Below are 24535 nucleotides of genomic sequence, written 5' to 3'. Positions count from 1 at the left end.
CATAGCCGCCATTTAGCTATTTTCATGTATTCGCTTTCTATTCTATGCTAAAAACGTATTTGTGTTACTTTTAGTCCTGTTACTCCAAACATAAAAAGTAACAGGAATGAGTGCCAGTAACAGGGGTGATTTTTTTGTCAAAAATATCAATTATTTGAACATGCAGTCAACTATTTCTTTAAAATAAAGACTTTTTTTGTGAGAAAATCAAAGAAATTAGTGAACTTAAAGTTTTTAAAGCTGCTTTTTAAATGTCACATGAGTTTTGTAACCATCTTCAGATTGGAAATCTTGTATTTCTTATGTGTCCCTTAATCGTTTTTGTGTATTTTATATTAATCTACATTAAATTATATATATATATATAAAACATTGAATGAAAAGGTTAACTGGTATTGTATCTTCCACACAATAAAATTATAGTTTTTTTTTGTTTTTTTTTTTTTTAACTTTCCTGGCTTTAGAACCCACGTGAAAAAAAATATATACTTTATTGTACTTAAAACATATTGAGAAATCTCTAAGTATGCTGTAAATATACAGATTTATGTACTTACTTGATATATATTAAAAGTACATTAATATTATGCTTTCACCAAACGTTTAAAAGTAAGCTTTGATCATACTTTTTAAAAAGTACAATATAGTGTATTTAAAAATAAATAGACTACTATGAAATACACTTTTAGTTTAATGTAATTCAATATACTTCTAAAATACTTATTTACAAATATACTTTTGTACATTTTTAGCAAAGTGTGTTAAAAACAGCTGTTACAGTAGTTCACTTAAAGTACAATGTATCATGTAAATTTTTAGAAAGCAAATTAAATTACTACTACTAATAACAAATAACAAATAAAAATATATTTTTAAAGAAGTATAATAGAAATGTGCTACTTACCAAAGACAGGAACAAGAAGCATATTTGTACTCTAATGTAAATATAGATATATATTTGATAGACAGATAGATATGTGTATAATAGGGATAAAATTGTAAAACTCATTAAATGTATTATAATTAAAAAATGTAAGCATATTTAAATTTTAAGCATAGTTCAAATTTTTAAATGTTACTTAAGTATATTTAAAATAGTTCCATTTTAGTAGAGTTAAGCACAGTTAGCACAATTTAAGTAAGACTTTTTTGTACTATTTATTTTATACAATTAAAGTATAATAAGTATATAAAAAAAAGTTGTTCCATTTTATCACTCTTTAAATATACTTATTAATAATGTGGCTACAAGAACACTTTAGTGAACTATAGCATAATAGTGATTTGTATACTTTTTTTATCTACTGTTTTTCACTAGGGAAGTGCTGATAATTTCATATAATAAACAGTATTTTAGCTAAAAACGCAAAACTCTTACCGTATAATCCCTGATTCTCAGTCAGCAGGCAGGTCTGCTGTGAACTCGAGCTCCAGCTCCAGATCAGGATCTAAAGTTCACCACAGTCTGAGAGAAAACAGCCAAACTTTAGAGGATTATTATTATTATTATAAACTTCACAAACTAACTAAACCCCACAATAACCACACTGCTGCTGCTGCTGCTGCTGCTTCTGGATCAGTCAGACTGCAGCACTAAACTCTAATCCCAAACACTGAGCAGCCAGCTGACCACTGACATCACCACACACCCATCTGCTCCACACACACACACACACACACACGTGCATGCATGTTTTTCTACCTTTGAGAGGTATTATTGTTGTCTTCACCACCATTATAGCGTAATATAGTAATATCGGAATTTGTTGATTTGTGAGGACACTTATGTGGTTCTCACAACTTTAAAAGCTTTTTATCTTTACAAAAAAATAAATAAATCACAATAAACCACCAATCACACTTCACTAATTACCATATCAATCACCGGCTGCCTGGCAACCAGCCTTTTAGTTTAAATTTGAATAGCTAATGCTAACGGCCGAAACTGAAACTCAGAAAAAAGAATAAAGGGTTATAGCTAGAGTTTATAAAGTGTTATATCTGGATTGTATAAAGGGATATATTTGGAGTGTGTAAAGTGTTATAATTGGAGTTTATAAAGGGATATAAGTGGACTGTTTAAATTGTAAAAAGTTACATTCGTATTTATAAAGGGTTATAACTGGAGTTTATAAAGGGTTATAATTGGAATATATAAAGAGTTATAACTGGAATTTTTAAAGGGTTATAATTAGAATTTTTAAAGTGTTATATTCGGATTGCATAAAGGATTGTAACTGGATTGTATAAAGGGTTATATTTAGAGTTTATAAAGGGTTATAATTGTAGTTTATACTGGGTTATAGCTGGATTGTATAAAGGGATATATTTGGAGTTCATAAAGGGCTATAATTACAGTTTATAAATAAACTCTTTAAACTCATAAGCCTTTATAAACCTGCCTTATTGTCACAAACTTTCAACCACTACTGTGTTGTTTTTGTTTATTTACACATTTTACATTTATCTACAATTAATTTTTTATGTCATTTTTCAAATTTCAAATTGAGCTATATTAATATAAAGCCACCAAGAGTTAAGTTAAAACAACATAAATGAAAATTATGTGATTAATAATAGATGATGTGATTAATAATATATAATATATGTATTGATTTACTTATTTTTTTCTGACAGATTGTCTGCAGTACCAAATACATCCACCAGGTGTCTCTACATCCACACATTAGATACCAGGAGGACTTTTCAATGGGTTCACATTCATCATCATATAAAATGAATTATAGCTATTATAAAGACTTCACATTCATAATTAATATATTTACAAAATAAGAAACCACTGAAAAATGATGAGTTTCTTTGATTTTACCAAATTAAAAAACCTCTGGAATATAATCAAGAGGAAGATGGATGATCACAAACCATCAAACCACCAAACTGAACTGCTTGAATTTTTACACCAGGAGTAAAGCAGCATAAAGTTATCCAAAAGCAGTGTGTAAGACTGGTGGAGGAGAACATGATGCCAAGATGCATGAAAGAAAAACTGTGATTAAAAAACCAGGGTTATTCCACCAAATATTGATTATTTCTGAACTCTTAAAACTTTATGAATATGACATTGTTTTCTTTGCATTATTTGAGATCGGAAATCTCTGCATCTTTTTTGATGTTCATTTTACTCAAACATAAACCTATAAATAGCAAAATCAGAGAAACTATAGACATTAAAGTGTAACAAATGTGGTGTAGGCAAATTTCCAGAAATTGTTCATACATTAATATCATTCATGGCAAATGCAAATTTATTTGTTAGTATTATTTGTTAGGTAAATTGAATATTTAAATACCTATCTAAACGTCTTATCTTGGCATTCGTCACATCATAGACACACCAGGCTAGTTTTACAAATGTTCCACAGATTTTACTCCCTAAAGAATAACTCCTTTTCATTTTGATGCTAATCAATTGCAACGGAACATGTTTAACATCTGACTCAGTCGGCGACTGGGAGTCAGGAGCAGCGGCTACATACAGTCAATTGGATCACAGAAAGAGAAAACTATGGGTCCAAAACTCACCAGAGATGTTTATAGAGAGTCTGATCACTTTTTGTCCCCCTGTTATATCAGTAAATTACTGTTAAACTCTAGAGGGAGCCAGCGAGTGAGTCCTCTATGAATATTTTACTAAAAAAGCAAAAAAAAAAAAAAACGTCTGTATATTTCTGTTTATCTACAGAAAACAGAAAAGGTTTTACACTGTTAAGCCCTAGCATTACTGCTACTGTGAGCTGATTGGTTGGCGAGCTGATCCTGAGCTGAGATACAGGTAGAGCATGTTTAAAAGGTGTATAACTGGAGTTCAAAAGGATAAAAAAACATATCTGCAGTGCTGAAACATTTGAAATAGTTTTTGTGTTGAGGACATCAGTACATATTTCAGTATAAAACTGATCAGATATTTATAAACTCTGATTTTATTCAGTTGCTTCATATGAACTCGTTCATGTTAGACTCACTTTAAGTGCGTATTCTCCTCTGTAGAGATTCTCTGCATGGCATCACTAGTGTTTGTATGTTTCGTTCTGGTGTGCTCTCGTGATAAAACGTGATTCTGCAGAGCTGTGAGGTAAAGAAATTGTGAAATTTGTGACACCGTTTTGCCGATCGGTTGTGTAGTGTGAACAGCACAACAACTGAACACTCGTAAAAAGTCATGTAGTGTGAACTTGACATAAATGTGTCCATATACTCAACCTTTTACAGAATATTAATATTATTAAGTATTAATAGAGAGTTAGTCTTTTTATAGCATCTGTTGTTGGAACATTGCTGTGATTATCTGATTGCATTCAGCCACAAGGGCATTAGTTCTGCCACTCCAGATAATCCCACAGACACTGACTGGAGCTTCATTACATCAGAAAACACAGTTCCTGTGCTCTTCACCGCGATACCGCGGGATTTATACTCGCTTCACTGACATTTAGAGATGAGCACGCCGACCTTCTGCTGGTTATCAGCTGGTCCTGAGGGTGCCGTGCTGTTGACGGGGCTTTACCATGGAGATTATCCCAGATTTACAACACCTGAGTCAGAGGCAGGTGTGTTAGCTGTAATTAATGATATTGGCTCATTAAGTGGAATTCACTGATTAGCGGAGATCTTCTTCTACTTGTCTAAATATGTGGAGAAACCCCTTAATAATAATAATAATAATTAATGTATTGTATATTCTGTGTTGTATTGCCAATATAATATAATAAAATATAATATAATAGAGCAAAATTTTAAGTAGACAGTAGAACAAGTTACTCCAACAAGTACCCTTAAGTCCATTGATTTTGGAATAAACGATAAATGAACATGTCAGTATAGCATACATACAGTTTGTTTGCAGTGTAAAAACAATTCCAGAGCAAATACAGGACATTTAGGCAGGCTATCATCACCCATTAGAGGTGATACAGTGCCTTGCAAAAGTATTCGACACCCTTGAACTTTTCAAACTTTTGACACATTTCAGGCTTCAAACATAAAGATATGAAACTGTAATTTTTTTCTGAAGAATCAACAACAAGTAAGACACAATCGTGAAGTGTAACAAAATGTATTGAATGTTTCAAACTGATTTTAGACATAAGAAACTAAAAAAATTGGGGCGTGCAATATTATTATCCAGCCTCTTTACTTTCAGTGCAGCAGCAAACGCACTCCAGAAGTACAGAAGGCCCATGATCACTCTAGATGAACCGCAGAGATCTACAGCTGAGGTGGAAGAATCTGTCCATAGGACAACTATAAATTCTGCACTCCACAAATCTGGCCTTTATGGAAGAGTGGCAAAAAGAAAGACATAAGAAGTGCTCAGATCAGACCAAAGGTAAACTTTATTGCCTAAATACAAAGTGCTTTGTGTGGCTGAAAAGTCTGAACACACCATCCCCACTGTGAAACATGGTGGTGGCAGCATCATGGTTTGGGTCTGCTTTTCTTTAGCAGGGAGAGGGAAGATGGTTAAAATTGATGGGAAGATGGACGGAGCCAAATACAGGATCATTCTGTATCTATAAATAACTATAGGTTTAAATAGGATCTCCGGTGGATTTGGTGTTTTACAGAGACTTAGCAGGGCATTACTACACATGTTGTAAAGTAAAATATGACATTGCAAAGACTGTTATTAGTGCAAAAATGTCTTTATTTTAAAACGTTTTTACCTGTTGTTTGTCTCTTCCATGCTTCTTGGTGTCACAGTGCTGTCAGCCAATCAGAGGTGATGTGTTGGCATGCATAAATATTCATGAGCAAGAGCTGAAATCCTATTGTTTTTTTTTTCCTGCCCACTCCTCCACCGGACTAAAGCAGTGTTATACCGCATCACCGGAGTACTTTTTTTTTTTTTCCACAAAAACCAAACAGCTCACATGACATTTATTAATTCTACAGACACAACTAGACATTTAAAAAAAAAAAAAAAAGATTGAATGAAACACAGTAGTGAGATCTGATCTTCAGGCTGGTGTTGTTGCATAACTCATCAGCACTGTGGTTTATTCTGATTACAGGATGCGGTGGCTGAGCACGGCTGAATCAAACCCCAAATCACCAGGATAATAGGCAGGTCTTTTGTACTGGTATTAGTCACGGCAGGTCGCGCCGGTGATTTGGGCTGTAATAAGCAGATTTCAGGCTGAAGTGCAAAAATCTAATGTGGTTCATGGAGAGAAAATGAATGTTTCAGTGTTTGATATTTCAGATTAATGACTGTATTTAAGAATGAATGCTAAGCTTTCATTCCCTTCTATTATATAGAAATTACATGTTAAAATCATAAGTGCAATAGAAACCGCAGGCGGAGCCAGACTCACCAAATAATTTGTCTCAGCCTGCCTTCATTAAGTTAACAGCACAGCCTAAAGAACCAGAGACAAAACAGATTTTCTAGTTAGTGAAATGTTTCAACACACACTATAAAAAGTGTTAAGAAAAGTTTTAATTGGATAAACAATTTTATCATGTTGAATGAACTTACTGATAAGTAAAAATCAGTAAAACAAGTACAAACAACTTTAACCTTATTAACGTTATTTTTTGTTCTCTTTCATCAGAAGCAAAAAAAAAAAAAAAAATAAAATAAAATATATATATATATATATATATATATATATATATATATATGTATATATATATATATATATATATATATATATATATATATACATATATATATATATATATATATATATATATTTCCCTCTAACTCACAATCAGTGTGTAGTCTTTTGCCCAAATCTTACCTCTCTTGAGTGTGTGTTTGTTGTTGTGTTATATGTTAGGAATCAGTCAGGCTTCAGTGTTTTAGGCTGTAAGAGCAAGTTACCTTTATTCTGTGTAGCTGAGGTTGCTACAGCGTTCACTCATCTATATAGAAAAACTGAGAGAGAGATTATGAGAAACAATAAAAGAAAGACGAAGAGAAAGACAGTAATTATAAAAATATAATTGTAATTATTGATAAATTATATAATAACTATAATAATCATAATGATTTTTTGTTATAAATGTTATTAATGTGTATGTTGTGTATGTTCATATCATTGTTGTTGTTAATTGTTATTATGCTTTGGCAACACTGTAACTCACACTCATGCTAATAAAGCTGCATTGAATTGAAACTGAATTGAATTGAATTGAATTTAGAGTGAGATAGAATGAGAAAAAAATGAGGAAGACAAAGAAAGAGACATATAGAAAGAGAGAGATAGAAAACAAAAAAGAAAGACAAGTCAGAGAGAGAGAGAGGGGGACACTATAAGAAACAATGGGAGACAGATTAAGAGAATGAGAGTGAGACAGAATGAGAAAGAAATGAAAGATGCAACAGACCGAAAAGGAAAGAGAGTGAGTGAGAGAGAGAGAGGAGACACCATGAGCCAAAGAGAGAGAGAACTGAATTGAATGTAGAGTCATAGAATGAGAAAGAAATGAGATGCTACAGACAGAAAAAGAGAAAGAAAAAGAAAGAGACAGAGACAGAGAGTTAAAAAAACTGTTAGAGACTAAGAGAAAGAGATTGAGATTAAATGAGAAAAAAAGAGAAATGCAACAGACAGAAAACAAGATAGAAAGAGAGAGACAGAAAGAGAAAGAGCAAAGCTGGAGATGGAGCGAAAGATAGAAAGTAAAACAGAAAGAGAGAGGGAGGTATGGAGGGTGGGAGACATTATTAATATATATATATTTATATATTTTTTCCCCTGCTCTCTCACTTTTATTAGAAATAGACTACAGACAAAATGAAGCTCTGATTCCACCAGAGATCTGATTAAACACAGGATTCAAACCTCAGCAGAACATTTATCCCATCAAATATTCACCAACCACTATCTGTCTCCACACCTTCTCCAGCCAGGAGACACAAGGAGTTTACAGAGACATGAAGTTTACCAGATATTCTCTCTTAATTTTAGCTCTACAGAGAGCAGTAAGCTGCCCAGAAAGCGCTGCTCTTTTTTACTAAAATAAAAGTTAAATAAAGGGACCTAAATTAAACGGATCAATAAATAAAATTCTGAAATTTAGACTAATATGAGCGACTCTTGGTCATATTTTTTTATTTACTCATACAGAAGTAGTGTGTAATGCATGCAGAGGTTCCTAATGTTTTCCTGTGATAATCCATCCCATAGTTGGAGAGTTAAAGAAAACAAAAAAACAAAAAAAAAGACACAGAGAGATATAGAGAGAGACAGCGACATAAAGAAAGATAGAAGGGGGAGACACTACGAGAAACAATGAGAGACAGATGAACAGAATGAGAGTAAGATAGAATGAGAAAGAAAAGAGGCAGCAGACAGAAAAGGTGAGAGAGAAAGAGAAAAACTGTTAGAGATTAAGAGAAAGAGAGTGAGATTGAATGAGAAAGAAATGAGAGATGCAACAGGCAGAAAACAAGAAAGAAAGAGAGACAGAGAGAGAGAGACATGGAGAAAGCATGAGAGAGACAAAGAGAGAGAAAGAGAAAGGGGAGAGACTCCATGAGAAACAAAGGGAGACCGATGAAGAGAATGAGAGTGATACAGAGTGAGAAAGAAATGAGAGATTCGGTTAACTCTGTTGAACTTATCCTGTACAACAGAGGGAAATATTGCTCTTCCTTTCCTAGGGTGGTCCTGATGAGTGCCAGTTTCATCATCATAGTGTTTTTGACAGTCTTTGCGGTGACTGCATTTGAGGAAGCGTTCAGTTTGCATTTTTTGGAAGACCCAGCAACTGTTGTTTGTGTTCCTCCCTCTTTTAAAGGCAGGACACAGGTGTTGCTGGTTAGGCCTGATTGCCTCCAGAACCTACCTGTTGCCCCCTCTGGTGGCCGGAGGCCGCCTAGCCCTGAACCCTTACAGTTCCATAGTTAAGGAGCGAGTCTGAAAAAAGCCAGATCACCAAAGCCAGTTTAGAAGATGGGACTTTAAGAAACCCGACAGCAGAAGAAGGAGGTTGGACAGATAAGGAGGTGTTGAGTAGTTGTTGCTTCTCATAATCTGGATTAGAACAGTACTCAAATATTCACTATTCACTGTATACCTGTAACTCTACCTCTTCACTACTTTACTTTAACTGATGCTCTCAAACACTTTATTAAGAGACAAGAAATTCAAGTAATTAACTCTTGATGAGTTCAGCACAGCTGTTAACTGAAAGCCTGCCCTGTAAAATAAAAAAGTTAAGAAAACTCAAAATTTTAAGGCAACTTACTGCACTACATTTTTGAGTTTTGAAACCAACTCAGTCTTTTAAGTTTTGAAAAAAAAAAAAGAAAAACATGCAGTTGTGCCAACCAGAAATCTTTAGCCCAGATCATATGTATTAAAACTTTAAATATTAAATCTCACCAACTTAAAAATGAAGTTTGTGTCTTTTGTTGGCCTGATTTAAATTCTACAAAATGTGTATTGCAAGTTTTGCTGACCATATTTTAGGACCAACTAAAAAAATAAGTTGCACCAATAAAATGTTTTACATGAATCCAAATAATTTAGTGGGTGCAACGCTATACTTCTGTTAAGTTAACATAGCAACTGGGTAATTGGAATTTATCATATCCACATATCCACCTTATTGTCAGTTATGTAAAACTATTACAATTAATGCAAATGTAACCAGAGTGACTTGGCAACACAGAATATAGTAACCTGCTCTTACGAGCTTCAACACTGAGGCCAGGCAGTTACTATTATATAACAGATTCCAAGAGAACTTCCAAGAGAAGGCAGCTTGTGGAGAATGCTAACACACTGATGGTAAATGAGAGGTAGAAGGACACGCCCAATATGCAAATAGTGTGATTAACATTGCTCCATAGACCCCAATCAAGTGAAGGGTCAAACTGAGCATGTGCAGAGTAGTTGGCATGGCCTCGACTAGGGTTAAACTACAATAAGTACATTTTGCCAACACAGATTATTTATTTGGACCAACTTTTAACAAGTTCTTCATAGTGGATGACTTTAGTATTAATATATAGTGTGGAACATTTAAAAAAATGAAAAAACACTGAATTTAAGGTGTGTCCAAACTTCTCAAGAACACACTTCCGCTTTTCTTCACGATTTCAGTACTAAGAAGCATCCAGAGAAAGAGAGAGAGAGGATGCGCGACAGAGAGAGATAGAGGAAGAGAGAGTTGCCTTAATGCTTTTAATCCGAGAGCAGAACACTCCAGTACGGTATCAGAGGAGAGTAAAGTGGAGTGGCTGTTGAAAAGGCCGGGTCCGGCAGCGGAGGTTCGCTGAAGGCTCTGAAGCTTTATTAGCGGCTCCGTAATGTAAGAACCCGTAACACGCGAAAGCCCCGGCCAGCCGCGAGAGCGCCGTCTACAACCCAGCAAAGAGATCAAATTAGTCTTCATTTCAGACTAAAGGTTACACAAGCATAATGGACCATGCGAGGACAGGGATACTACTATGTCAAAGCAAAACCATTAAGATCTATTCACCCTCTCTCTCTCTCTTTTCCTCTCTCTCTCTCTTACTATCTTTCTTTCTATCTCTCTCTCTCTCTCTCTCTCTCTCTCAGTAAAAGGCATGGAGGCTAATGCCGGAGCCCCAGCGGCTGTTTTTGTGTTGTAAGAAAGCTTTTTTTCAGTTGTCTCTAATGTATCAGACATGAAATACAATGAAACCTTATCATCTCCTTATTATAATAGCTGCTTTTTAATATTCCAGATGGATCACATTGAATACGGGTTGGGAGGAACGATGATAATGAAGTTAATTGGAGCTCGGCGTGGTCAGTTTGTTCAGATCTGAGAGCGAGGGAGTTCTTTGAACAGCGCTTCCAGGTATTTTCATGCTTTTATTACTGTTACCACCAAGAAACATGGACGCCATGACTGCATACGCTTCCAGTCCACACCTTCCCTAGTGAACAAAAAAGTAGATTAAAGTTAGAGGTTAGATCGGGCCCAAAAAATCCGAGCCCGACCCAACCCGAACCATAAACTCCCATTATGAGCCCGAGCCCGTCCCGCCCCATAAACTGTCTGTTTTCGGGCTGTTTAAATGAGCGAAATATGATCAGTATTATGTTAATTAACACTGTAACATAGAAGCATCGAACTATTATTTAATCAAAATGATTTTTAAGAACAGCTACACACAGTGCTGCAAGTCAAACGCGGAGGAGTTCACGTGCGAGAGAGAGAGAGAGACACAGAGAGAGAGAGAGACAGAGAGAGACAGAGAGACAGAGAGAGAGAGAGAGAGATTTGTGTGTTCTGGTGTATGAGGTACTCACAGGTAAAGGTTATCTTTTATCTCCTCGCGCTCATATTCTAGTCCGATACATAATTCTGCAGCTCCCTCTGTGTTTTCTGTCGTATTTTGCGGCTAGCGCGAGCGCTTACAACTAACACCGCGGACCGCGGACAGAATCGGCACAACACCCCCCGCTGTACAACTGCGGGAGTGAAAACAGCGCTTATAAATAAATTAATTTAGTTTCACTTTCAGTTTTCATTATTTCCTTCGTTTTTAACAATAATAATTGGTTTCTTAGCAACATTGTGATTATCACACCAGAGCTTTATTTAAAAATAAAAATATAATTAAAAAACAGATGCCTACATCTCAGACTATTTTCTGGAGCCCGACCCCACCTGGCCCGAGGAATGTGGTGGTAAATCTCGTCCCGAACCGACCCGATTTCGGGTCAGGTCGGGTTCGGGCAGAGAATCTAAGCTCTAATTAAAGTACACTAGGTGTGGAACGATTTCTCAAGTAATCCGAGTTGCTCGATTTATAAAAAAAATTGATTGATTAATTTTCTGTGCCTCGAGAAATCATTGAATTAATTTTAAAACACAGAGCACAGAATTTAGCGCGGACTTTTAATTTGAAATAGCGCACTTAGCATTAGGTCACCCACAAACAGGAAGCAGGAAGTGGAGGAGGCGGAGGTTTTTAGAGCGGTGAGCAGGTAAATTTAACTTAAAAATAATAAATCAATGAGATTAACATTAACGTACCTTAATAACATAATAACGACAGCGCTGTGGAGTTAATAAATAAACAAATACATACATGTTAAAGTTAGCTGGTCATGAACTTACTGTATTGTCATTTAGCTAAAATGCACAACATAAAGTTTTATATACATGTCTTTATTATTGATTAATTCACTATATTTAATACTTACAAGAAATCCTAAGTTGAAATAATTTAACTTAATTTACTAAATTATTAATTATTAAATTATTATTTGTGGTATTTATGTCTATTTTGTGTTTTATTTGTTTCTATTTATGTTTGCAATGTGGAAATGTATGTTGTGAATTAAAAAATTAAACCAATTGGTCATTCGATATTAAGTGAATTTCCTTTTATATGAAATCCCTTATTTTATGTTTTATCCGATTACTCAATTAATCAAATTGATTACTAAAATAATCGATAGCTGCAGCTCTAAAGTATACTAAGCATTATTGTGCTATAGTGCACTAAAATGTTCTTGTAGCCACATTATTAATAATCAGTATATTTAAAAAGTGCTAAAATAGAACAACTTTTTTTGTACTTATTATACTTTAATTACAGTATAAAAAAGTACAAAAGTCTTCAAATTAAATTGTGCTACGTGTTCTTAACTGTACTAAAATTGAACTATTTTAAATATACTTAAGTAACATTTAAACATTTAAAACTACTTCATGTACAGCAGGGATGGGCAACTTCCATGATGGAGAGGGCCACATTTTTTTCAGCATGACCATTGGAGGGCCACATGACCTCGCACTTCAAATAATTGAATATGAAAAACGCTACAAATGATTTTCAATAAGAACAAATTTTATATGAATTTATATCTGTATGTTTACAGCACCAACATTTATCAACAACTATTTTCTGCATAGTAATGCATTTTAATACGGCAAAAGACAAACCGTTTGCTTAAAAAACTGATTGCAAATACAGTAGTTCCTCTGTGTAAAATAAGTTCATTATAACAAGTCCTTCATAAGCAACAAGGACAAAACATTTGCTTATAAAAGTGCAAAAGGCATTTGAACTCATTTATAACAAAGAACAAAAAAGATTTAAAAACTGATTGCAAATAGCTCATTCAATAATAGCAGAAAACTAGACCACAGAGGCCCAACATTTATTGAAGCTAATGAGAGAGCTGTGGTTTGGCCTGCTGGCTCACAATGGACTGGATGTCAATGTCAATTTTCGTGGTTGTTTGGCAGCGCCCTCTAGCGGTCAAAAGTAGAATTACGTGTTTTTTTTTTTTGTTTTTTTTTTTTAATTATGAAATTATGAAATTATTTTTGATCTATTCGCGGGCCGCACTGAGTGATGACGAGGGCCGTGTGCGGCCCCCGGGCCGCCAGTTGCCCATCCCTGATGTACAGTGTAACTCCATATATTAAATATACTTACAGTAAAATTATAATACATTTAATGAGTATCACAACTGTCTCTATATTACTATTATACACTGGGTATATTTTAAATGTACTTTAAGAATTGATGTTAAATATATGTGATCTATTTACATTAGAGTGCAAATATGCACACTTTGGTAAACTTAATTTGGTATAAAATATATACTTTAATATACTGTACTACAATTTTTAGTGTGTTACAAATTTACCTTAAATTTTTTTAATTAGTTTTCTAAAAAGTTACATGATACATTGTACTTTAAGTGAACTACTGTAACCATTTTTTTTAACACACTTGACCAAAAATTTACAAAAGTATATATTTTTTATAAATCTTAAGTAAGTACATAAATTTAACTGGATACTTAGACATTTCTCAATATGTTTTAAGTCCAATAAGTAAATTTGTTTCACCAGGACCTGTACTGATGAAAACAGAGATGCTAGTCTCACTATTACAGTCAGTAGACACTCAGAATGATTTTAAAGCTGATATTTTCAGTGTTTTTCGTTTGGAAATGGGTTGTTTTCTGTTTTGTAGTGACGGTGTATCTGAGGTTCATGCTAGCTGAGTAAAGTGCCAGTTTTTCCCTCAGGAGCCTCAGAAATCCAATAGAAATATATATGTATATTTATATATATATCCAGAGTCGCTCTGGAAACATGTAGAAATCTGATTAAGGACCACACACGGATGGAAAACACCTGACTGACATTCACCACCGTCCATCCATCCATCCATCACCGCCTGAGTCACAGCAGCAGCAGTCATATGATACATTAGACAGAAAAAACAAATTTCCTTTCTGAAATGAGCTCCTCCAGAGAGCGCCGGAGCACGGAGCCGGGGTGAAGCTGAGGAGGAGTCGTGTCGTTTTCTTCAGAGCGACTGTCTGAAAACCAAAAACCAGATTAAATTCATGTTTGTTCTGCTCAACTCAATAAAAGTTGGAACTTTCCTTCTCAAATTCTACACCTAAAATACATTTTCACACTGAAGATACTAGCTGTAAATGGTATTAGTGAATATAGTAACTCTGTATTGTAGTAGAGAAGTGGGCGGAGCTTCTGGTCATGGTGAACATAAGGCTTGTGTTGTGTACAGTAGTAAAGTTGTAGTAAAGTGGTATTAGTGAATATAGTAACTCTGTATTGTAGTAGAGAAGTGGGCGGAGCTTCTTCTGGTCATGGTGAACATAAGGCTTGTGTTGTGTACAGTAGTAAAGTTGTAGTAAAGTGGTATTAGTGAATATAGTAACTCTGTATTGTTGTAGAGAAGTGGGCGGAGCTTCTTCTGGTCATGGTGAACATAAGGCTTGTGTTGTGTAGAGTAGTAAAGTTGTAGTAAAGTGGTATTAGTGAATATAGTAACTCTGTATTGTAGTAGAGAAGTGGGCGGAGCTTCTTCTGGTCATGGTGAACATAAGGCTTGTGTTGTGTACAGTAGTAAAGTTGTAGTAAAGTGGTATTAGTGAATATAGTAACTCTGTATTGTAGTAGAGAAGTGGGCGGAGCTTCTTCTGGTCATGGTGAACATAAGGCTTGTGTTGTGTACAGTAGTAAAGTTGTAGTAAAGTGGTATTAGTGAATATAGTAACTCTGTATTGTAGTAGAGAAGTGGGCGGAGCTTCTTCTGGTCATGGTGAACATAAGGCTTGTGTTGTGTACAGTAGTAAAGTTGTAGTAAAGTGGTATTAGTGAATATAGTAACTCTGTATTGTAGTAGAGAAGTGGGCGGAGCTTCTTCTGGTCATGGTGAACATAAGGCTTGTGTTGTGTACAGTAGTAAAGTTGTAGTAAAGTGGTATTAGTGAATATAGTAACTCTGTATTGTAGTAGAGAAGTGGGCGGAGCTTCTTCTGGTCATGGTGAACATAAGGCGTGTGTTGTGTACAGTAGTAAAGTTGTAGTAAAGTGGTATTAGTGAATATAGTAACTCTGTATTGTAGTAGAGAAGTGGGCGGAGCTTCTTCTGGTCATGGTGAACATAAGGCTTGTGTTGTGTACAGTAGTAAAGTTGTAGTAAAGTGGTATTAGTGAATATAGTAACTCTGTATTGTTGTAGAGAAGTGGGCGGAGCTTCTTCTGGTCATGGTGAACATAAGGCTTGTGTTGTGTACAGTAGTAAAGTTGTAGTAAAGTGGTATTAGTGAATATAGTAACTCTGTATTGTAGTAGAGAAGTAGTAGTGGGAACTCTTCTTGATTCTGCATATTCCAAACCCTCAGGGGACAGAAATCAAACAGAAGGATGAATCACTAAATCTGAGCTTGGCATGAAAATAATGAGATATTTGACATAAATGGGAAAAATGGAGCTAAATCACTAGAACCTCACGCCAGCATCCGCTCGGACGATAAGAAGAAGGAAAAAAAAAAGAAGCAGAGCTTTCAGACCTCAAATAATGCAAAGAGAATACAAGTTCATATTAATAAAGTTTTAAGAGCTTAGAAATCAATATTTGGTGGAATAACCCTGGTTTTTAATCACAGTTTTTTTTCATGCATCTTGGCATCATGTTCTCCTCCACCAGTCTTACACACTGCTTTTGGATAACTTTATGCAGCTTTACTCCTGGTGCAAAAATTCAAGCAGTTCAGTTTGGTGGTTTGATGGTTTGTGATCATCCATCTTACTCTTGATTATATTCCAGAGGTTTTTAATTTGGTAAAATCAAAGAAGTTAATATATTCACTAATACCACTTACAACTTTAAGAGAAAATGAAAAACAAAGATAGAGATACAAGATTGTTGCATGAAAAGTGACTTGTTGTGAGCAGAGCAGTCAAATCTTCAGTCCATTGGTTTTTGAAGGACACTCAAGTGCTCCAGCACTCCATGCTGTTTTTATGGATGAGAAATACTGTATATATATATATATATATATATATTTATGGATGCAGCAATGAGAAACTTGAGCATCAACAGTGAGAGAAATGAGGATTCTCTGCAGGGTGGAGGGGGGGGGGGGGAATATCGACTGTATGAAGATTGATCCAGCTGTAGATCCTAAACTTGCTGGCTCAGAAAAACCCACCCCCCTCCAGCAGCCATGACACCCGGCGGCCATTTTTCACCTGTCTGAATTTCGCTCATATCAGCACTGAGCGCCGTCATGGTTCTGATGTATGAGCGCTGTAGGGGAACAGATGCTGATCTGATCTGATCTGAGGTCAGCTGTGCTTTAGTTAACCTGAACCAAGCGTCAGGAGAAGATGGCCTTGGGTCAGCAATCTGAGAATAATTTATTTTGGGGAAATCTGTTGCTGGCTGAGAGGATTTAACATCAAAACAATTTTTAAACCAAATCAAGTCATTTAAAATCTCTAGTTGCCAAATCATCTGCAAATATCTGATAGCAGTGTGGTTTTGCTGGGAAAAATCTGCATGGGAAAAAAGACCAGTATACCCTGGTGAAAAAAAAAAAAACTTAATTGTACTTAAAATATATTGAGAAATATAAATATATATTCTATATAATAATATTTCCAAATATACTTTTGTAGATTTTTAGAAAAGTGTGTTTAAAACTGCTGTTACAGTAGTTCACTTACAGTACAATGTATCATGTAACCTTTTAGAAAGTAAATGAAATTCCTACATTGGTAAAATGTTTTGAAAATACATTTAGGTTTTAAATTAATATACAAGTCAATATGTATTTCAATGCTCTGTAATTATAAATAGGAAAATATAAATATAAGTAATTATAATTATAGGATACAGTGTTAAATAACACTTTTAAATGTCAAAGAAAATGTAAAGTACATTTGTACTGCACTAAAAATTGTAGTACAGTATATTAAAATATATTTTTATACCCATTTATATTTCTAATATACCTGGTGTGTAATAGTGATACAGTTGTAATACACATTAAATGTATTATAATTTTAAACATATAACATAACACAAATAACAAACATATAACTTTAAACATATTTAAAATATGGGGTTACATACATAAAGAAGTATGTTTAAATGTTACTTAGGTATATTTAAAATAGTTTCATTTTAGTACAGTTAAATACACTTAGCACAATTTAAGTAAGACTTTTGTACTGTTTTTATATACTACTACTACTACTACTACTACTACTAATAATAATAATAATAATTGCAGTTGTATAAAAATATACATATAATAAGTGTAAAAAAGTTGTTTCATTTTAGCACTCTTTTAGTATACTTTTTAAATAATGTGGCTACAAGAACGCTTGTACTATAGCATAATAATGCTTAGTATACTTTAGTCTACTTTTTTACAAGGGTAAACTCAATAAACTTACACTATATCAAAATTTCTTGATAACTAGACCAATTGAAATTCTTCAAAAGTATCACTGCTCATCACCCTGAACACACCATCCTTACTGCACTGTGAAACATGGTGGTGGCAGAATCATGCTGTGGGGATGCCTTTCTTTCTTCAGCAGGGACAGATTGGGGAAGCTGGTCAGAGTTGATATGAAGATGGATGGAGATATATAAGATAAGTACAGGACAATCCTGTAAAAAAGAAAACCTTTTTTACGCTGAAAAAGACTTGAGACTATAATGGAGATCAACCTTCCGACCAGACGATGACCCTAAACATACAGCCCTGACCTAAATCTCATTAATCTTCTGTGGAGAGACATGAAATCTGCTGTTCACAGACGCTCTCCATCCAACCTGACTGAGATTCTTCTGCTGTTTTATAAAGAAGAATGGAGCAAAAATCTCTCAAAATTCTCTAGATGATCAAAGCTTGTTGAGACAAACCACAAAAGACAAAAGACTTTCAGTTGTAATTGCATAGCAAGGTGGATCTTCTGAGGACTAATTTAGGGAGGCTGAATACTTTTGCACTTCACATTTATCAGATTTTTATTTGATAAAAATTTTAACAATCATTTTTGTTCCATTTCACAACAATGTTCTACTTTCTGTTGGTCTATCACTTAAAATCTCAATAAAATACATTTGAGTTTGTAGTTGTAAGGTGACAAAATGTGAAAACATTTAAATTGGGTATGAATACTTTTGCAAGCCACTATATAAACTAATTTATGGGGGGAAAATTAACTGCTGGAAATGAACAGTTAAAAACTGTTTATTTGTGCAGCGTCAAGCTGCCCGAACGCTAAATGCAGAATTTTATTTTCACACTTAAATCTTAAAATCCACTTAAAATCCTTTTTATCTTTCCAAAAATCAACAGTACACCTTATGTATGAATTCTACCAGTCAGGTATTAAGGAGCAGTAAAGTCACTCCACTGAAGTACAGCGTTATAAGAGTGAGTTTTCAATAAAATTTCTCCAGCATTAAGGCTGGGTGCAGCAGTATTAGCATTAGCATTAGCATTAGCTGCTAACCGCTGAGCTAGCTCTTTAGCCGTTCAGAAGTGAGTATATCAAACTGTAGTCTGAGTGTTTACTGTGTTACAACAAGCTATGTAGGACAAACCGCTAACTGATAGCATCTTTTAGCTTACTGGAAAACTCGGGGTTCCTCAGTGTAGCGCTGTCGGATAGCATTTACTAGCGCTAAGTGCTGCTAAGGATTGCTAACCGTGGCTATACTGGAAATCTAAGTTTTCCAGTATAGCCTAATCTAAGTTTGAGGAGAGAAATCTGTGTAGATTAACATCCAGCTCTCGTTTTGCTTTGAAAGCAAAAGCAGAAAAATGAAACAAATGTTGATGGGCGGAGCTACACATTATTTTCTGCACCCAGCCTTCAGAAGCGATTGGTTATCAGGTGAAATAGTCCCATATATCACATCACTAAATGTCATGCTCATTTAATCCAGTATGATAATCTGCACACACATTCTCATCATACCGTGGGCTCAGGTCTAATCATGTGACTCCCACAGTCCATTTTCTGGCAGGTGATTGGTCCTCTAAACTACTCCACTCACATCAGCATGACAACACTAACAAGCTCAATCATAGAGATAATGAGGAGAGACAACAGTGCACAGGTTAATCACTCTTCTTCACTCTCCAACACCCATCACCCCAACCATGATGGATGCGCCACTCTGTGTGTGCAATTGCTTAAAAAAGTACAAAGTACTATAACAGAGAGGATGATCATATCATTTTAGCTGTAGACTGAAAATATTTGGGTTTGACATTAAAAAATGAATATGAGACGAAAGAGCAACATTTTAGCTTTTATTTCCAGGTATTTACATCTGGATACACACCTGATACACATCTGTTTCTACATTAGCTATAGATTCAAGGATTCAAAGAGATTTTATTGTCATTCGTATCACATGTGAGCCTTAGAAATACGAGTCGATCAGAGAGATGTAAAATGTCGACTGTGTGACTTCATGGCCCCGCCCACCTCAGCTCAGGACCGCCCACAGGTGGAGCTTACAGCTTCTGTTTACAGAGCTAGTTAGCATTAGCTATCTTGTGTAAGTATCTATAGGTTTAAATAGGATCTCCGGTTGATTCTGCGTTTTACCGAGACCTTAAATAAACAGCAAGGCAGCACAACTTGTCAGAACACTGATTGATGAGTTATTTTAATTGGAGCATTTCCCCCTTCAGTTTGGTTTGTTTTCACACAGGCACAAACCTAAATGAACCAAAATGCTCCCCCACAAACCATGTGAGCACTTTGTCTCCTTTGATTTGTCGGCCAGAATTTAACACTAAACGCAGAAAATAAATCTAATGCTGCACTTTAAAATATACTGCAATTTTTCAGACTATAAGCCTCACTCAAAATCCTTACCTTTTCCCAAAAATCACCAGAGTGTCTTGTAATCTGGTGCTCCTTATGTATGAATTCTACCAGTCAGGTATTAAGGAGCAGTAAAGTCACTCCACTGAAGTACAGCATTATAAGGGTGAGTTTTGAGTAAAGTTTCTCCAGCACCAAGGCTGAAGCAGCATTAGCATTAGCATTAGCTTCTAACCGCAGAGCTAGCTCTTTTGAAGTTCAGAGGTGAGTATATTGGACTGTAGTCTACGTGTTTATAATAATAAATAAACACTTTTCAGAAGAGAAATCTGTATAGATTAACATACAGCATTCGTTTAACTTTGAAAGTAAATGCAACACCCCTGTTCCTTACTAGTGCCGCTTACAAGGTGTCTTATAATCCAGTGCACTTGTATGAAATATGTATGAAAATGTATTTCAATTAAATTGAATTTAATTGGTATTAGTGATCACTGTTAATCACAGGCAATATGTTTAATATTACTGGAAAAAAGTACTATTTGATTTTCCTAGAAGAATCAGAACCGTTCTGGAACAGACAAGCTTTTTTAGGCCAATTAAATGCATTCAAGCTGAGAAAAATATCTCCCAATCATAATCATATCATATCAGCTACATTACCCAGCCTTTACAAACGGCTGCAATCAAAAGGGAACCCTTTGTACTGGACAGAGAATCGTTCAAAGGCTGAATAGTCTTTAGTAAAATTAGTGAATAAATGGTGAGTATGAAGAATATGGGAATAATACAGTAGATCACACTACACACATTTTATAGAAGTTCTGTTTGGAAGACTGAGAAGCTGCTCTTAGGGTTTACTTAATTACAAATAGTGTGGATGTTAATGCTGGAATTGTGCTGCTGCGTGTGCTAAGATAGGATTGGACGGCTGACTGTTGACTGTTGTCAGGGTTTTAATCAGCTAGTGGCGCACCTGTATTTCTCATCGCCAAGATAACTTTTAAATAAGACTACCTTTATAAAGTATTTATAAATGGCTTACAATTAGTTTATTAATGGTTACTAACTAGGTTGTAAATGCCTTAAAAATCATTAATAATCAGTTATAACACATACATAGAAAGGCCATGAATGGCCTGTTGTTTGTCAAATAGTGAACCCACAGCCATCTATATTGTTGCCTATTCTACGTATGTGTTATAACTGATTATTAATCATTTTTAAGGCATTTACAACCTAATTAGTGACCATTAATAAACTAATTGTACACCATTTATAAACCCTTTATAAAGGTAGTCATATTTTAAAGTGGTACAGATTTTTTGTTGTGTGAAAACTAATAACTAATACTAGTCTTTTATCTGATGGATAAAAGTTATGAAACTGATATTCATTTTTCACTCTGGAGGCAGTGCACACTTTTTAATAAATCTGAATCTAAATGCTCTTACTGCTCTGAGCTGGTAATAGAATTAGTGATGAATGTGTGTGAGTTACTTCTAATCCATACTTATGAATGCTTTTATTTAAAAAAAAAAATCTTATGCATGCAGTAATATACAGTAATACACTATAATACAATACATCACGGCGTTCAGTCATCCCTCACCTGCCACCATTCACTGCAGTGATTAATGACAATAAATTCAATGTATTTCAGGAACGCTTCATATATAAATGCACTTTATATTCATCATTTTTATGCTTCTTTTCTTGGTCTGTGTTTTGTCCTGATATACAGCGGCGGTCCTGCAGAACGCTGATAAGAGTGAAGCGTCTCCAGCAAGGGTACGAGAGTGAAAATCAGGCTTTCAGGCGTCCAAATAAAACACTGAGGCAAATTAAACATGCTGAACGGCAGGTTTTAATTGGCCGGCAGTGTGTGACTAAGAGCAGAGCGGCCGGTGATGAATTATCTAAAACACAATGGCCGAGGCTTTCCCTGCAGACTGAAACCAAATGGCTTAATGCTTCAATAATAAACGAGAAAAACTCTTTCAGTAAAAGAGTGACGCCGCCTGTTTACAGCTCTGAAAGAAGCCAGTGGGTGTCTATTTACAGTAATGTCATTTTTTTGTCTTTAGAAACAGCCTAAAAAGGGCTTTTAGCTACAGACATATTACTTATGTTTATTTCGCATAAAAACCCAAACCCTTAAATCAGCACATGGCATTTTGAGGAAGTAAAAAAACATATAAACTAGTATAATACGGGTCCTTTCACACCTTATTTGTTCAATCTGAATCTAAAGGTGTGAAAATGTGGTCTGAATGTAAAGAGGTGGTCTTGGTTGTCTTGGATCCTCTGAAGCATGGTCTGGTTTATTTGCAGTAAGAAAAACATTGTTTGTGGAGGGTTCTTAATTGGTGTGGACCAATTACAGAAATATGGGTCAGCTAGTTTTCATGCACAGTTTTCAAATCACAGTTTTCATGCATCTTGGCATCATGTTCTCCTCCACCAGTCTTACACACTGCTACTTTATGCCTTTACTACTGGTGCAAAAAATTCAAGCAGTTCAGTTTGGTGGTTTGATGGCTTGTGATCATCCATCTTCCTCTTAATTATATTCCAGAGGTTTTCAATGGGGTTCATCATCTATATATCTATATATATCATCTATATATATATATAGTCGTCTATAATCTAATTCTTATTATCTTTTGCAAACTTCTTTGCTTCTCATTGAATAGGCAGGACTCTTTTGGAGCTTCTCATTGAGTCCTGGCTCTAAGAGATGGTTTTGAACTGTTCTTTCCATGCACTTCACCCCAGTTGCCATTTGCCATTCTTTTTTATAGGTCACCTGATGTCATCCTGCGGTTGCTGACTTATGTTCAAATAAGTTGACGGTTAATCTCCAGATCTGAACTTCATTGAAAAACCTCTGAATATAAACATGTAAGATGTAAGTTGGTCACAGGCCATCAAACCAAGCTGAACTGCTTAAATGTTTGTGACAGAAGTGAAATAAGGTCACCCAAAAGCAGTGTGTAAAACTGGTGGAGGAGAGCATGCAGAGATGCATGAAAGCTGTGATTAAAAACCAGGGTTATTCCATATTGATATGGATATTGATTCCTGAACTCTAAAAACATTATTATTGTTTTGACTATTTCTCATTTTCTGCAAATAAATTCTCCAAATGACAAAGTTTGTATTTGTAACTTGAGAGAAATGTTGTGTATAGTTTATAGAATAAAACAACCAAATTAATTTTACTCAAACTGTAACGAAGAGGAGGCAGGATGCAAATGCAAGTGGCTTTTATTTTCCATAATGAAATTAAACAAAGAACAAAACACTAGGGACAAACTAAAGAATAAGGTTACTTAAACAAACAATATAAAACAAAAGATAAACTAAGAGACTTAAACAAACAAGCAAAACAATAACAAACAAAGAAACAAACTACATAAAGCAAACCTTGAATACTGAAGACAAAAAACACGGCAGATATGAGGCTTAAACAAAACAGATATACACGATCCGGACAGAGTAACAGGACACGGTCAAACAAAAAGAGCAACCGAGAACAAAGGCGCACATGAGGTATTTATACACAGGCACACACTAGGGACACCTGTGGAGGTAATGAGGGGGCGGAGTTACAAATGAGACAGGAGGGGTTACAGATGGCAAGGCGGGGCTAAGGCTGAGACAAGACCAAAACACAACAGTAGCACATGGCTGGGAAACATGACAGGTAAACAGGAAGCAGGAAGGAACCAAAAAAAAGGAAAGACACTGGACAGACACAGGCTAAGGTGTGACACAAACATATACCTATACATAGTTAAATCTGATAAAGAGCTGTATATATTTATTTTAACTTTGTTTTCTTCTACTTTAGTTTAAAGCACTTTTTGGTCCCCACATATTCAGAGCTCCTCTTCAGGGCCGTACTGATTCTTGATTTTTGATTTTTCTCCGACTTGTTTTTCTGGTCTGATCCGTTTCCTCGCACTCTGTTGCTGCCGTCCCCAACCAAACTTAGTTCAGAACCCAGAAGACACGCTGTCCCTTCCCTGAACATCAGCTCTGATTCAAGAGCCCTCTCACCCACCACTCGCACAAACATTTTAATATTAATAATTAAGCTCTCCAAGAGCCGCGTTCGCCAGCTTTCTTTGTATCACTGACTAACGCCACTTTTTCCCTCCTCAGAGGAGAAGAGGAGGACTTGTTTATTAGCATCACAATGGCGGGGATGATGGGGGAGCTAAAAGAGGCTGTTGCTATGAGACGGTTGACGGGGGCTGTCGCCGGGGCCGGGGTTTATGTGGTGCTCTGCGGCCGAGGCGCGGGCGGACGAGGACCGGCCTCCTCTCCAATCGCCACCGAGACGAGCGAGGCGGTCGAGCTGTTAATCACGGACGAGGGGTACACTTACGACCCTGTTCACACACACACACACACACACACACACACACAC

At 35.5% G+C, this 24535-nt stretch overlaps 1 protein-coding gene across 1 annotated transcript in view; it reads right to left on the bottom strand.

The window, feature by feature from the left end:
• LOC103028001 (transmembrane protein 198) overlaps positions 1–1659 on the bottom strand; it is a 21797-nt gene extending 20138 nt beyond the window's left edge. Inside the window, exon 1 of the mRNA XM_022670996.2 lies at positions 1379–1659. The gene's annotated coding sequence lies outside the window, so the exon portion shown is untranslated. The remainder of the gene's footprint in view (positions 1–1378) is intronic.
• Between the last annotated feature and the right edge of the window lie 22876 nt (positions 1660–24535).

Source organism: Astyanax mexicanus, chromosome 12 (genome assembly GCF_023375975.1).
Source record: "Astyanax mexicanus isolate ESR-SI-001 chromosome 12, AstMex3_surface, whole genome shotgun sequence".
NCBI lineage: Eukaryota > Metazoa > Chordata > Actinopteri > Characiformes > Acestrorhamphidae > Astyanax > Astyanax mexicanus.
Note: the sequence above shows the minus strand (reverse complement) of the source record. Positions and strands in the feature narration are given on the sequence as shown.